Source organism: Fukomys damarensis, unplaced genomic scaffold (assembly GCF_012274545.1).
Source record: "Fukomys damarensis isolate Sample0158 unplaced genomic scaffold, DMR_v1.0_HiC HiC_scaffold_32, whole genome shotgun sequence".
NCBI lineage: Eukaryota > Metazoa > Chordata > Mammalia > Rodentia > Bathyergidae > Fukomys > Fukomys damarensis.
This window is the reverse complement of record NW_022900944.1, coordinates 48,610,839-48,621,716: the sequence shown is the minus strand read 5'-3', so window position 1 is coordinate 48,621,716 and position 10,878 is coordinate 48,610,839. Positions and strand designations below refer to the sequence as shown.

The window sequence follows — 10,878 nt, the reverse complement described above, 5'->3', positions numbered from 1 at the left end:
TTTATTTTTTTTTTTTTTTTTTTTTTTTGTACCTAAGATCGAACTCAGGACCTTGTACTTGTGAGGCAGGCGTGGTGCCACTTTGTTAAATCCTCCTCCCTCCCCTTACCATTGGAGAAAAGACCTGTCTCCCCATATTTTGTATTTAGTTCTTTATTTATACTTTGGGTTTCTTATTAGAGAAACCATATGACATTTACCTTGTGTGTCTGATTTATTTCACTTCATATTATGGTCTCAAGGTGCATCCATTTTTCTACAAATGACTCAAGTTTATCCTTCTTTATGGCAGATTAGTGCTCCATTAAGTATAAATACCACACTTTTCTTTATCTAGTCATGTTATTGGGCATACGGGCCACTTCAAGATTTAGCTATTGTGAGTTGTGCTGCCAAAAATACGGGTGTGCATGTATTACTGTAATATGATGTCTTCACTTTGGCAAAGATACCTAGAAGGGAGAATAGCTAGGTCAAATGGAATTTCTAGTTTGGGTCTCAGTGAGTTGCCCAGGCTGGGCTCAATCTTGGAATCTTCCTGATTCAGCCACCAAGAGTGCTGGGATCGCAGGCATGAGCCATCACACTCGCTTCTCGGTGTCATTTTAAGGGCAAAATGGGAAGGAACATGCATGCGAAGGGTGTACTATGTTCTGAATTAAATGTGTTTAAGTAACATCTCACAGTTCCCATATTTCAGATAGTTCTTACCTTGAAAGGTCTGCATGTCTCGTCTATTACTGTGTAACAAAACTATCTCAAACTTAATGTTTTAGGACAGTAGTGATTTCCTATAATCTTATATCGCCTGCATAGTTTTTCTGTTGGTTTTGCTTGGGCGGTTCTAAACCAGTATTTTGAGGGAGTGTCTAATGTAGTAGTCTAGCTCAGGCTTCATGTGTGGATGTCCGGGTGTCCCAGGTGGGCATGGGTAGGGCCTGGAACCTGGGGCCATCTTTCAGACCACTTAGTGTAGTAAATAATAGTGAGCTGGTCTCTGCACTGAGATTCCATAGGAATTTAATAGAATGCACAGATAATTTGGATTGTTGCCCTAGAGTCTAGACACAGATTTGTCAGCTTCCTGAGTTTTTCCTTTAATTTAAGGATTTTAGAACTTTACAACCCTAAGTTTTAACCTTTGGTTGGCTGCCATTTAAGCATAAATAGCAAATTGCTATGGATTGTTAAAGTCATAGGGTAAACGTAGAGATTGCTTCAGTTGATAGAATGAAAGAACACCATTGAAATGCAAATGTATGTGTTTCTGATCTGAAAAATTGCATGTTTTAGTAAACTATGACACTTGTCTTCCCACTGGATTTGAGTTACATTTATGAAGTATTTATTGTTTCATTCAGACTTCCAGTTGTCTATTTGATTGTTCTCTTAGAACTTCCAGCGCTTTCCCAGGCTCTGAGTGGCAGTGTGAGCTGGGGGCAGCCTGAGGTTAGTTTGGGCAGGTGGAGCAGTGGGCTTCCTTCCTCTAGAGTGTACTGCTGCCACGCCCTGCCCCACCCAGGGTCCTGAAAGAGGTAGAGTGGGGTGTGGGGGTGGTGTTTGTACTTGTGTCATGGTTACTGCTTTAGAGAAAGAACAAAGGAGTTGGCTTTGAGAAAAACTTATTTGTTAACCTACAGGTTAAACCCGGCACAGAATCAGTTCTGTTGAAACTTGCGTCTTTGAATCTTTGTACAAAATGTTTGGTGCACTTTGTGAAACAAATCTGAAGGGCATTTGAGGACCTGCCTAATGCACCCTTCCTACAGATGAGTGCTTGTCCTGATGGCTCCCATGAATCTGAGGGTATAGTCCTGCCACTTCACCCCCTTCATATCCTTTTATTTCCTGGGAGGTCTGAGCTCCTTGTCCTTCTGCAGAGCGTGCATTTTGAAGTTTGCATCTAGAGTGAGTTTCTAAAAGAAAAAGGATTACTTTTGCAAAATTTATGCATTTTTACTTTCTTCTTTCCCTGAATCTTCAGAGTGATTGTCTTTATGCCTGAGTTTGGAAATGGCATTTCTGGGTAGTGATCTGGTGATGGGTGCCTCTGGCTCCCCAGAGCTGGCTGCTGCTCCTCCCAGCAGGAAGTCTTCTGTGGCATGCTGTTTCAGATTGTGTCACACCAAAGGAGGGTTCCTGAGTTGTAACTGGAACATAAATCAGATGAATTGGCACAAGTCAGCAGTCACAAAGTTGAATTATGATGGAAAGGATCACGTGACCCAAATAAGCAGTTGACTGCCATGTGGCCTTTGCTGACCGTCTGATAATTGTGGCTGGCAAATGTGACTGAGGCTATCCCATGCGCGCGCGCGCACGCACACACGCACGCACACACGCACGCACACACACACACACACACCCCTCTGCCTCTGGGAAGGAAGAATGGAGATTTTGAGGTTTCTTGGGTACAGAGATAGGGACTTGACCCTCTGTGCATTGGGAATAGGGGTTCAGAGCTATAGAAAGGTGTGGGTGCTTGGTAAGGATGCCAGAGTCCTGTCTACACTTGGAAGAGGTGTGGAGGAACACGGGGGGACTGGAGTGGTCTAGGTAGGAATACTTTACTGCGTAGCAGGACTGATGGTTCAGTTCTGGGACCTGCCCAAACTTCAGCCTGGCCTCAGGGATGGGATTTGATACCACCCAGAGCAGATGTGAGGCGCCTGTGGCTTTAATTCCACCTACGCAGCGTCCTGGCCTGGACACACACCTGTTCATTTCGGGAGAAGACACCTTTGCATTTGCAGAGGCTTGCAGATATCCTGCAGAGCCAGGAGCCCTGAGAGGAGTGCACGGTGGATCTAACTCTGCTGCTGCTCACTGGAGCCCTGTGCTGCACGCGCATGCACATGGGAAGCAAATTTATGTTGGCCACAGTCTAGTGCTACACCTTTCAGCACAGCCTGGCAGTGGCTGTTTAGAACACTGTCCCTCCTGGCCTGATTCGTAGCCAAGCTCTTCAAAGTACCAGCATTGACTCATGTTCCTGTGTTCCATGAATTAATCTTCCAAACATTTCAAGGCTTGTGGTATATTATTCTTAAGAAGTTCAGGGCTGGGGATTTAGCTCAGTGGTTCTACTGCCTGCCTTGCAAGCGCAAGGACCCGAGCTTGATCTCCGGTACCAAAAAAAAATTTTTTTTCATCACATGCACTTAAATACCAACTGATCAAAATATATGATGCTGATTTTGGACACTTCTGACCCTGTTCTTAGGGTTTTGCAGTAAGAGTGGGGTAAATGGTATCTTTCTTATCTTTCGGCATCTTGTAGAAGGCAATGTAAATCAAAATGCAAATGTCTCACACTGCTGTCTTTGAGACTTGAATGTGAAGATGGTTGGGAGTTGAGAAACCATTCATCTCCAGGCTCCTTGTGGAGATGCAGAGATGGGCATTGCCTTTGTGATACTTGGAGCTGCGCAAACTGCTGCCCTCCCCATAGCTACCGTTCTGCCTGGCAACTATGGCTTGGAAGATGAGAATAGCCTGAACCATGGAGTCCGCAGCACCAGGCACAGCAGCTGGAGCCGTGGGGAGAGGTGGCCATCTGCATCTCAGTGCGAGGTAGGTGTGGCATCCCTCCACGCAGGCTGGGCGCCTCTGTTTGAAGAGCTGTCCATGGGCTGGACTGGGTGGAGTGGCTGCTGTGGTGCTCTCGTCTCCACACTGGTGGTGAGAGAGAGCCGGAGCATTTTGCACCTGTGCTATTGTGGTGGCAGCATGAGTGCTCATGGTGGTATGTGCAGGGCAGAGCACTGTCCTGGTCTGGGCCGAGAGGCTGTGTCCAGCAGGTATGCAGGTTCTTGTTAGTATAAAATCTCTACTCAGTAAGTGTTACAGTTGTTGACTTAGGAAATTTGCTCTGAGTAAAAGATTTGGATCATTGATAACTCTGCTTTCTCCACAGTAAGCTGATTGATAATCAGTTACATACTGCTTCACCGAATAAATGGAGTGATGATTGGCTTTGCTTGTGACATTAGCACGTGTCACTCTGGGGTGGAGACGCTGCAGCACTGAAGAAGTGCCTGCTTCTGAGGGCCACCAACATAAACACTGTCCATGGGTTTTCTCAGGCCAGTCTTGAGCTCAAGTGATCCTCCTGTGTCGGCCTCCTGGGTAGCAGAGATTACAGGTGTGCTCTGTCTGTCCTGGCTTAACATCTGTTTTTATTGACTAGGTATCCTCTTTTCACTAGTAGAAGTTAAAATAACAATGAGTAATATTTCAAAATCTTAGGTGTAAAAACAAACAAACAAACAAACAAACTGAAATTCTAGGAGTTAAGTGGCACATAGGAAGTGGCATCAGCAACCCCACAGAGTCTAGCAGTTCTTGACAGTGTGCCCATCTGCCAGCATGTAGGGGACAGGGCTGGTGGTTCTGAATCCTCATTGAAGAGGCCTGGGCTAGGGAAGTTGAAATCTCTGTGATTTTTAAAGACAGACTTGGGGGAGGGGTACTGGGGATCGAACCCCAGTTCTTGTGCCTGCGGCAGAACCACTGGGCTAAATCCCCAGCCCTAAAGATAGATTTTTGCATCGAGCTTCTGAGTACTCTTGTTGTGTAATGCATCACGTAACATCAGGGTGCCTTTTTGTTTTTGTTTTGTTTTTGGTACTAGGAATCAAACTTAGGGCCTTGAGCTTGCCAGCCTTGTGCTGTGCCAATGAGCTACATCCCAGGATCCAGAGTACCTTTTGAGAGCCAGTCTGGCTTTCCAAGGATGACCTCACCACAGCCTCCCACCACAGCACCCAGCACCTCCATACTGTAGAGATTTTTGGAGGCCAGAAACAAAACACGTTAAAGTCCCAAGTGTCTAGTTGGTGCCTGTGTTCCTGTTCTGAACACCTGCTCTTGAGCAGGTCTGTGGGACCACTGGCTTGCACACATAGATGGTTCCGGGCGGGCATGAGGCCACTGTGCTCTGCACTCTGCTGAGTACTGACCGCACATTTTCTTCCTCCCTTGCCCGTGCCCTCTCCACCGACTCTAACTTTGGCCTGCCCAGTGCTCTGGTTTGGCCTGAGCGTGGAGAGGACATGGGCCCAGATCAGCAGCTGGGAGTCTGCTAGGTGAGCTGTGATTGTCGGGAGTACAATGTCTCTGTGGGATCCTACTTTCTTTTCTTTCGAGTACCCAAAAGTGGACTTGCTGGAACATGTGGCACTATTTTAAAGTTATTGGGAAACCTCTGTTCCGTTTCCCATAGGAGCAGCACACACCAGCAGTGCACTGGACACAGTTACTACAGCCCCCAGCTTGTTTTCCTTGACAAGTTGGCTCTGTCTGTAGCAACAGCTCTCACACCTCTCAGGTAAACCCTTGCTTTAAAGAAGTTTGTTTACCCCATATTCTTGACTCCTGCAGTGCACCCTTGGGTCTGGCAGAGTGACCCCCAACACGCTGCCCCCACGTCTCTGCCATCCCACCTTTCTGCCAACATGCCCTCATCCCCAGCTCTGCCCCGTGGTTACTGCGTGGTAAGTTGTGAGAATAGAAATGTTGAACCTGGGAGTTGAATTGTTAGTATTCAGACCTGTCCTGAGGATGACAGCTGTAACTGTCTTGGGACTGTGGGGATTCCTGGGCTCAAGGAAACAGCAGCCACCTTGGGAGGTGACACATAGGCTTCTGTTGTTGCTTATGTGCAGTCTTTTGGGGGCCCCAAGTTGCACACCATGCTACTTTCTTTTCAGAGCCTGTGTTTGAATGAAAGTGTCATGTTGGAAATACTTTTCTGTGTGACCTTCCGCTCCTTCCAGGCTCCTAGCCTCCATTTCCTCAAAGTGACAGCTGGGCCTGAAGAGCCTGCTGCCCAGAGACTGGCCTCTAACAAGATGTCTCCTGGACTCATTGAGAGCAAGTAATAACGTTTTTAAAAAATAAATACCTTCACTGTTTGTAATCTATAAATGTTCTATTTAAACAAAGGTACAGGCCGGAAATTAAAGTGTAAGAGGAGTTCCTGTGCTGTCAGTAAGTGAGGAGGTTTCCCAGGTTCTTGTGTGGCCCCATCTACAGCAGTACTGTGTGCCAACTCAGATCACTAAAGGCTGCTCACAGGCGTCTGCTTTCCAGGTCTGACTTTGGGGCTGGCCCTTCGCCGGGGCTGGCCTGTTATTCCTCCCCTGCTCACTTACCTTTCTCCTCTCTGGGCTGGTATATACCTCTTGCACACCCTCAGGCTAGGGATAGAGGAGGGCTCACAGGTTGTTCATAGGTCCTCCTGCTTGTAATCTTGGAGATACCAGTTATCATTTCTGAGCCCTGGTCTCTGTAGCTACAGAATGGGAACAGTTGTATTTCATTTCTCCTTATTTCGTGGGGATACGTAACAGATCCGCTGGACAGTGTACGTGGGCACCCACTCTTTTAGAAGTGACCTTCCCTGTGTGTGTGTGGGCTCGTGCTGTGCCTGTGGAAGGTGAGGTTCAAAGATGCACCTTCACCCCTTTTTGTTTTGCTTATTAATGGAACAGAACCTTTATTATTTATTTTATTTATTTATTTTTTTTGGTGTTTTGAGACAGGGTCTCACTATGTAGTTGAGACTGACCTGGAACTCACTATGTAGTCCAGGCTGGTCTCGAACTCCCAGCGATCCTCCTGCCTCAGCCTCCCGAGTGCTGGGATTACAGGCGTGCACCACGACACCCGGCTAGAACCTTTATTTTTAAATATGTGCCTTCTTAGTGCTGCCACTGTGACTGTGTTCTGGGTTCCAAGTTGATTTTGATGTGCTGCTAATGGCAGGTGGAGTTGGAGAAGATAAGTCTCAAATGCAGGGTCAAGGCCATAGATGGTAACTTTGAATTTTCTTACTGAGTCCTCACCCACCTCAATTGTCTTTCAGGCCAAAGGCTGTGGCTGGTGAAAAGTTTCTGCTGGAAGTGGAAGTACTGGTTTTCCACTTTGGTGCTTGCTCACATCTGCTCTTTTCTAAGCATCACAGTGCAGTCTTCTTGGCTGGGAGCACATTGGGAAGCAGCAAGTCGGGTGTGGGAGCTGCACTGCCTCTTGCACTCCCCTAATGTCCTTTGTCAGGCTAGAAGTCACCAGGCTATTTGTCCATTTGCCTAGGAGGAGTTGGCAACATTTATTTAGATTTTTCTGATGTTTTGAGGTTAAAATAAGTGCCAGTGCTGCATTTCATCTTTGCACCTGGTGTGTCTTCAGCACTTCATTCTGTGAACACCCTGAACTTTGTGCGCCCTGCCCCACCTCTTTGTATCGGAGGCACACTCTGGTGATGGCACAACACAGTGGACAGTCTTAGCTCCTGGAGTTTCTCCTCCTGAAGAGCAAGACCTTTAAGCAAGAGCCGTGAGCATCAGGCCTGGGACATGTGGTTCGGGCAGGAGGACAGCTGGCTGTAGACAGTGGTGCTAAGTTAGCTCCCACAGCTGGATTTTGGAGACTTGTCTCATATTCATTGAAGTAGCTTTTAGATTTTCTTTTCATAAAATTCAGAGTGGGAGGAAAGGGAGGCTTTTAGATTGTAGGTTGAGAGGCTGTATTTCAGCAGGACAATTTTTCTGATTCATGACAAAGTTTACTTATGAAGATATATGTCTTGGAAGATTTGAATGAGTAATGGCATCTTTTTTAGCAGCATCCAGTACCGGAGATTGAACATGCTGGGCAATTGCTATCCTGTTGAGTTGTATACTCAGCCCCTTCCTACTTTTTATTTTCAGACAGGGTCTTGCTAAGTTACCCATGCTGGCCTCAAACTTGCAATCCTCCTGCTTTAGTCTGGGGTGTGTTATTTAGAGGAGAGATGGCCTTGCTGATGGACTGGGGGGACTGTGTGAGAGGATGCCCCTAGGTGGTCATATGCAGGTTTTGGACCCTCAGCTTGGGTTGGTTCTTGGTTGAAAGCCAGCGTTCTCCCTTTTGTCCATGGCTCTGCCCTGTCCTCCTGTTGGCTGGGACAGTGAAAGCTTCGTGTGTAGCAGGCTGCAAAGACCTCTTTTCGTTATGGGTATCTCGGTGCTGGTGGGTATTGCATATGTAGAGAGGCCATTGGTTGTAGAAAGTAGTATGTTATGTGAAGTGTGTGCTCAGGTCCTTCCAGTTGTCTTGGCTTGTGCTCACTGTGGTAATGATGTTTTCCTTGTACTTTTCTCAAATATGTTTGTTTTAAAATAAGTTTGTTGTAATGGTCCCTGCCACTAAATAGCAAAAACAGTGAGGGAAAAGCAGAAGGAAAGAACAAGTCACAAGAAAGCAGGTAGTAGCCTGGAGTGCTCACTGAAGAAGTGTGCCTTGTGGGTGGCACAGGCCCTCATTGCAGCACACAGGAGACAGGCTTGAGAAACCTGTTTAGCCCACCTGAAAACACTCAGCCTGCTTGCCTGGGCCTCCTCGTGCAGGCTGGATAGTTTTATAGATAAAGGTCACGTCTGGCAAACTTTGGTACTGGGGAGCAGAGTGGTCGGAATATATGTGCATGTGTGTGTTGTCTAGACTTGGGCCAGAAGCTGCAGCCCTGGCTGTAAGGCCTGACTCTGAGAAAGAGCCTTGAGGAGTAAAAACCAGCCTGCGCGTTGTCCCAAGTTGGCGGGCAGCTCTGAGAACAGTGCTAGGACCTCCCTTTGTGTGCTTTCTGAGATCCTTCGCTCACCATCCTCCAGGACTGTGCTGAAGCATGCTGCTGTCACTGAGTCATAGGACAGGCATGGCTGGCCTGGGCACCTGGCTTCTCTGACCCTGGTCACCTGCATAGGCTTTGGTTGCTGCCAGGCAGGAAAGGCCATCGTGTGGACAAATTCTGTCATTTGTCCAGCATGCCTTCCCCAGGGAGACTTGCTCTATCCTCTTCAAAGGCAGTAATAACCTCATTGAGGCATCGTTGAAATACCTTAGTGTTCACCTGCATGCAGTGGACAGTCTGGTCCTTCATGGGTATGTGCAGCCACTCCACTGTCAGTTTTAGAATCTGTTTAGCAGAGAGAACCCTGTGCCCGTAGTCATTGCTCCCCATTGAGCGGCTTTATTTCCTGTCAGTGGGGTCATGGAGCACGTGTCAGGGATGTCCGTGGCAACGTGTGTGCATCAAACACAAAAAGAGCTGTCCTGTCCATGACTCGCCAACGTAGCAAAGAGATTGTACCCACTGCTTTAGTCTCGAGTTTGACAGTCTTAAGGAAAGCAACAGGGTATGTATACTTAAGAAATAATCATTCCTTTAATGAGATACCTGGAGAGGTGCCCAGGGGTGGGCAGTACAGCCTACCACAACCCCAGAATGGCATTTCCAGGTTCTAGCCTGTGCCAGAACAGCCTGTACTTGCCCTTGTAGAATCTGGTCTGCCCTGCCGCTGTTAGGCCTTGGATACCATCCCTTCCAGGGAGCCTCCTCTGTCCTGGCTTGATTGGGGGGGTGGGGGGGGGAGACGATCATGAGCACCCAACGTAGTGACCTTTACCCTTTACATAAAGCCTCCATGCCCACAATGCCCTCCCTCCCTCCCTCCTTTCCCTCCCTCCTTCCCTCCTTCCCTCCTTCCCTCCTTCCCTTCCTTCCTACCAGGTATGGAACTCCGGACCTTGTGCTTACAAGTCAGACGAGGCACCACTGAGCTAAATCCCTGGCTGCCCACCATTTCTTAATCTTCAGATGGCTGTGCCTAGAGTGCCCCCTGAGGGCCTTGGGAGGTGTGAGGTGTGCCGTAGACCTCATCAGCTTTAGTGTTGCAGGGTGCTGAGTTTCACCCAGTCATAGTACACAAAATGAGTCTGTTACTTGAGACGCAGCCCTGTGCCCTTTGCATTCAGTGCTTCCCTCTGTCTCCAGGAACCTGGAGGTGGGTGCCCCATGGGTCACTGTAGTTCCACATTTAGAATTCAGTAGGAATGGAGGCATATACTGTGTCGTCCTCTGTGTCTAGTTTCTTTGACTCAGTACCATCCTTTTGAGATTCTTCAGCAACACCTTATAGTCTGTGTCAGTTTTGTTACCTTTTATTGCTAAACAGCATTCTATTGGAAAAATATATTGTGTTTATCCAGTGAACAGTTGATAGACTTGCCCTTGGTCACTTTACTTGTCACTGGGACACTGTATCTGGCATCCACAACTTAGGAGAGGTTTGTTTTTTCTCACGTTTCAGGAGTTCCGGTCCTTGTATGGTCCATGGCATGGTGAAAGGGCCTGGGCAGAGGAAGCTGCCCACATCATGACAGGCAGGAAGCAGAAATTCAATTGAGGGCCCGGGAAGCGAGATGTACTCTTCTTGTCACACCTACAGTGACTCACCTCTTCTACCAGAGGCCTCCTCATGTGATGCAAGGCAGCTGTAGAGGCCCCATAATCCAGTCACCTTCCAAACACCCTGGGGGCCATTTTAGATCTAAAGCATAACAAGACCTCTGTATTGTTTCCAGTTTTCAGCCATTATGAGTAAAGCTTCTGTGAATAAAGTAGTTACATACAGAACATTGTATGGATCTGTATTTTACTTTCTCTTCGATAAATTCATAGGACTGGAATTTTGGGTCATATAGCAAATGATTATTTAACTTTTGAAGAACCTGCTGAACTCTTTCCAAGGTGACTAAACAGTTCTGTGGATTGAGGGAGAATACCAGCTGCAGTTCTGTGTTCTCTACACCCTCCCCATTGGGTAATATCATCAGTCTTTCTAACATACACCCTTCCAGTGGATAGGAGGAGCCCATTTCCCTAGAGACAACCAGTGCTGATCATCTTTCATTTGCCTTTTTGGAGAGTGGGAAAGGGGTCACTACGTATCTTTTTGTGCGTGTGCGTGCGTGCATGTGTGTGTGTGTGTGTACTGGGGATTGAACTCAAGACCCTGTGCTTTTTGTGATATCCCCCCCCCCCATACTGGGGATTGA

At 47.4% G+C, this 10,878-nt stretch overlaps 1 protein-coding gene across 2 annotated transcripts in view; it reads left to right on the top strand.

The window, feature by feature from the left end:
• Ankrd11 (ankyrin repeat domain 11) overlaps positions 1-10,878 on the top strand; it is a 108,972-nt gene that overhangs the window by 33,107 nt on the left and 64,987 nt on the right. The window contains exon 1 of one of the 2 annotated variants that reach the window (XM_010627557.3): positions 3,399-3,573. The exons of the other annotated variant lie outside the window; for it this stretch is intronic. The gene's annotated coding sequence lies outside the window, so the exon portion shown is untranslated. Of the gene's footprint in view, positions 1-3,398; positions 3,574-10,878 lie in introns of those variants that run through there. 2 annotated transcript variants of the gene reach the window in all.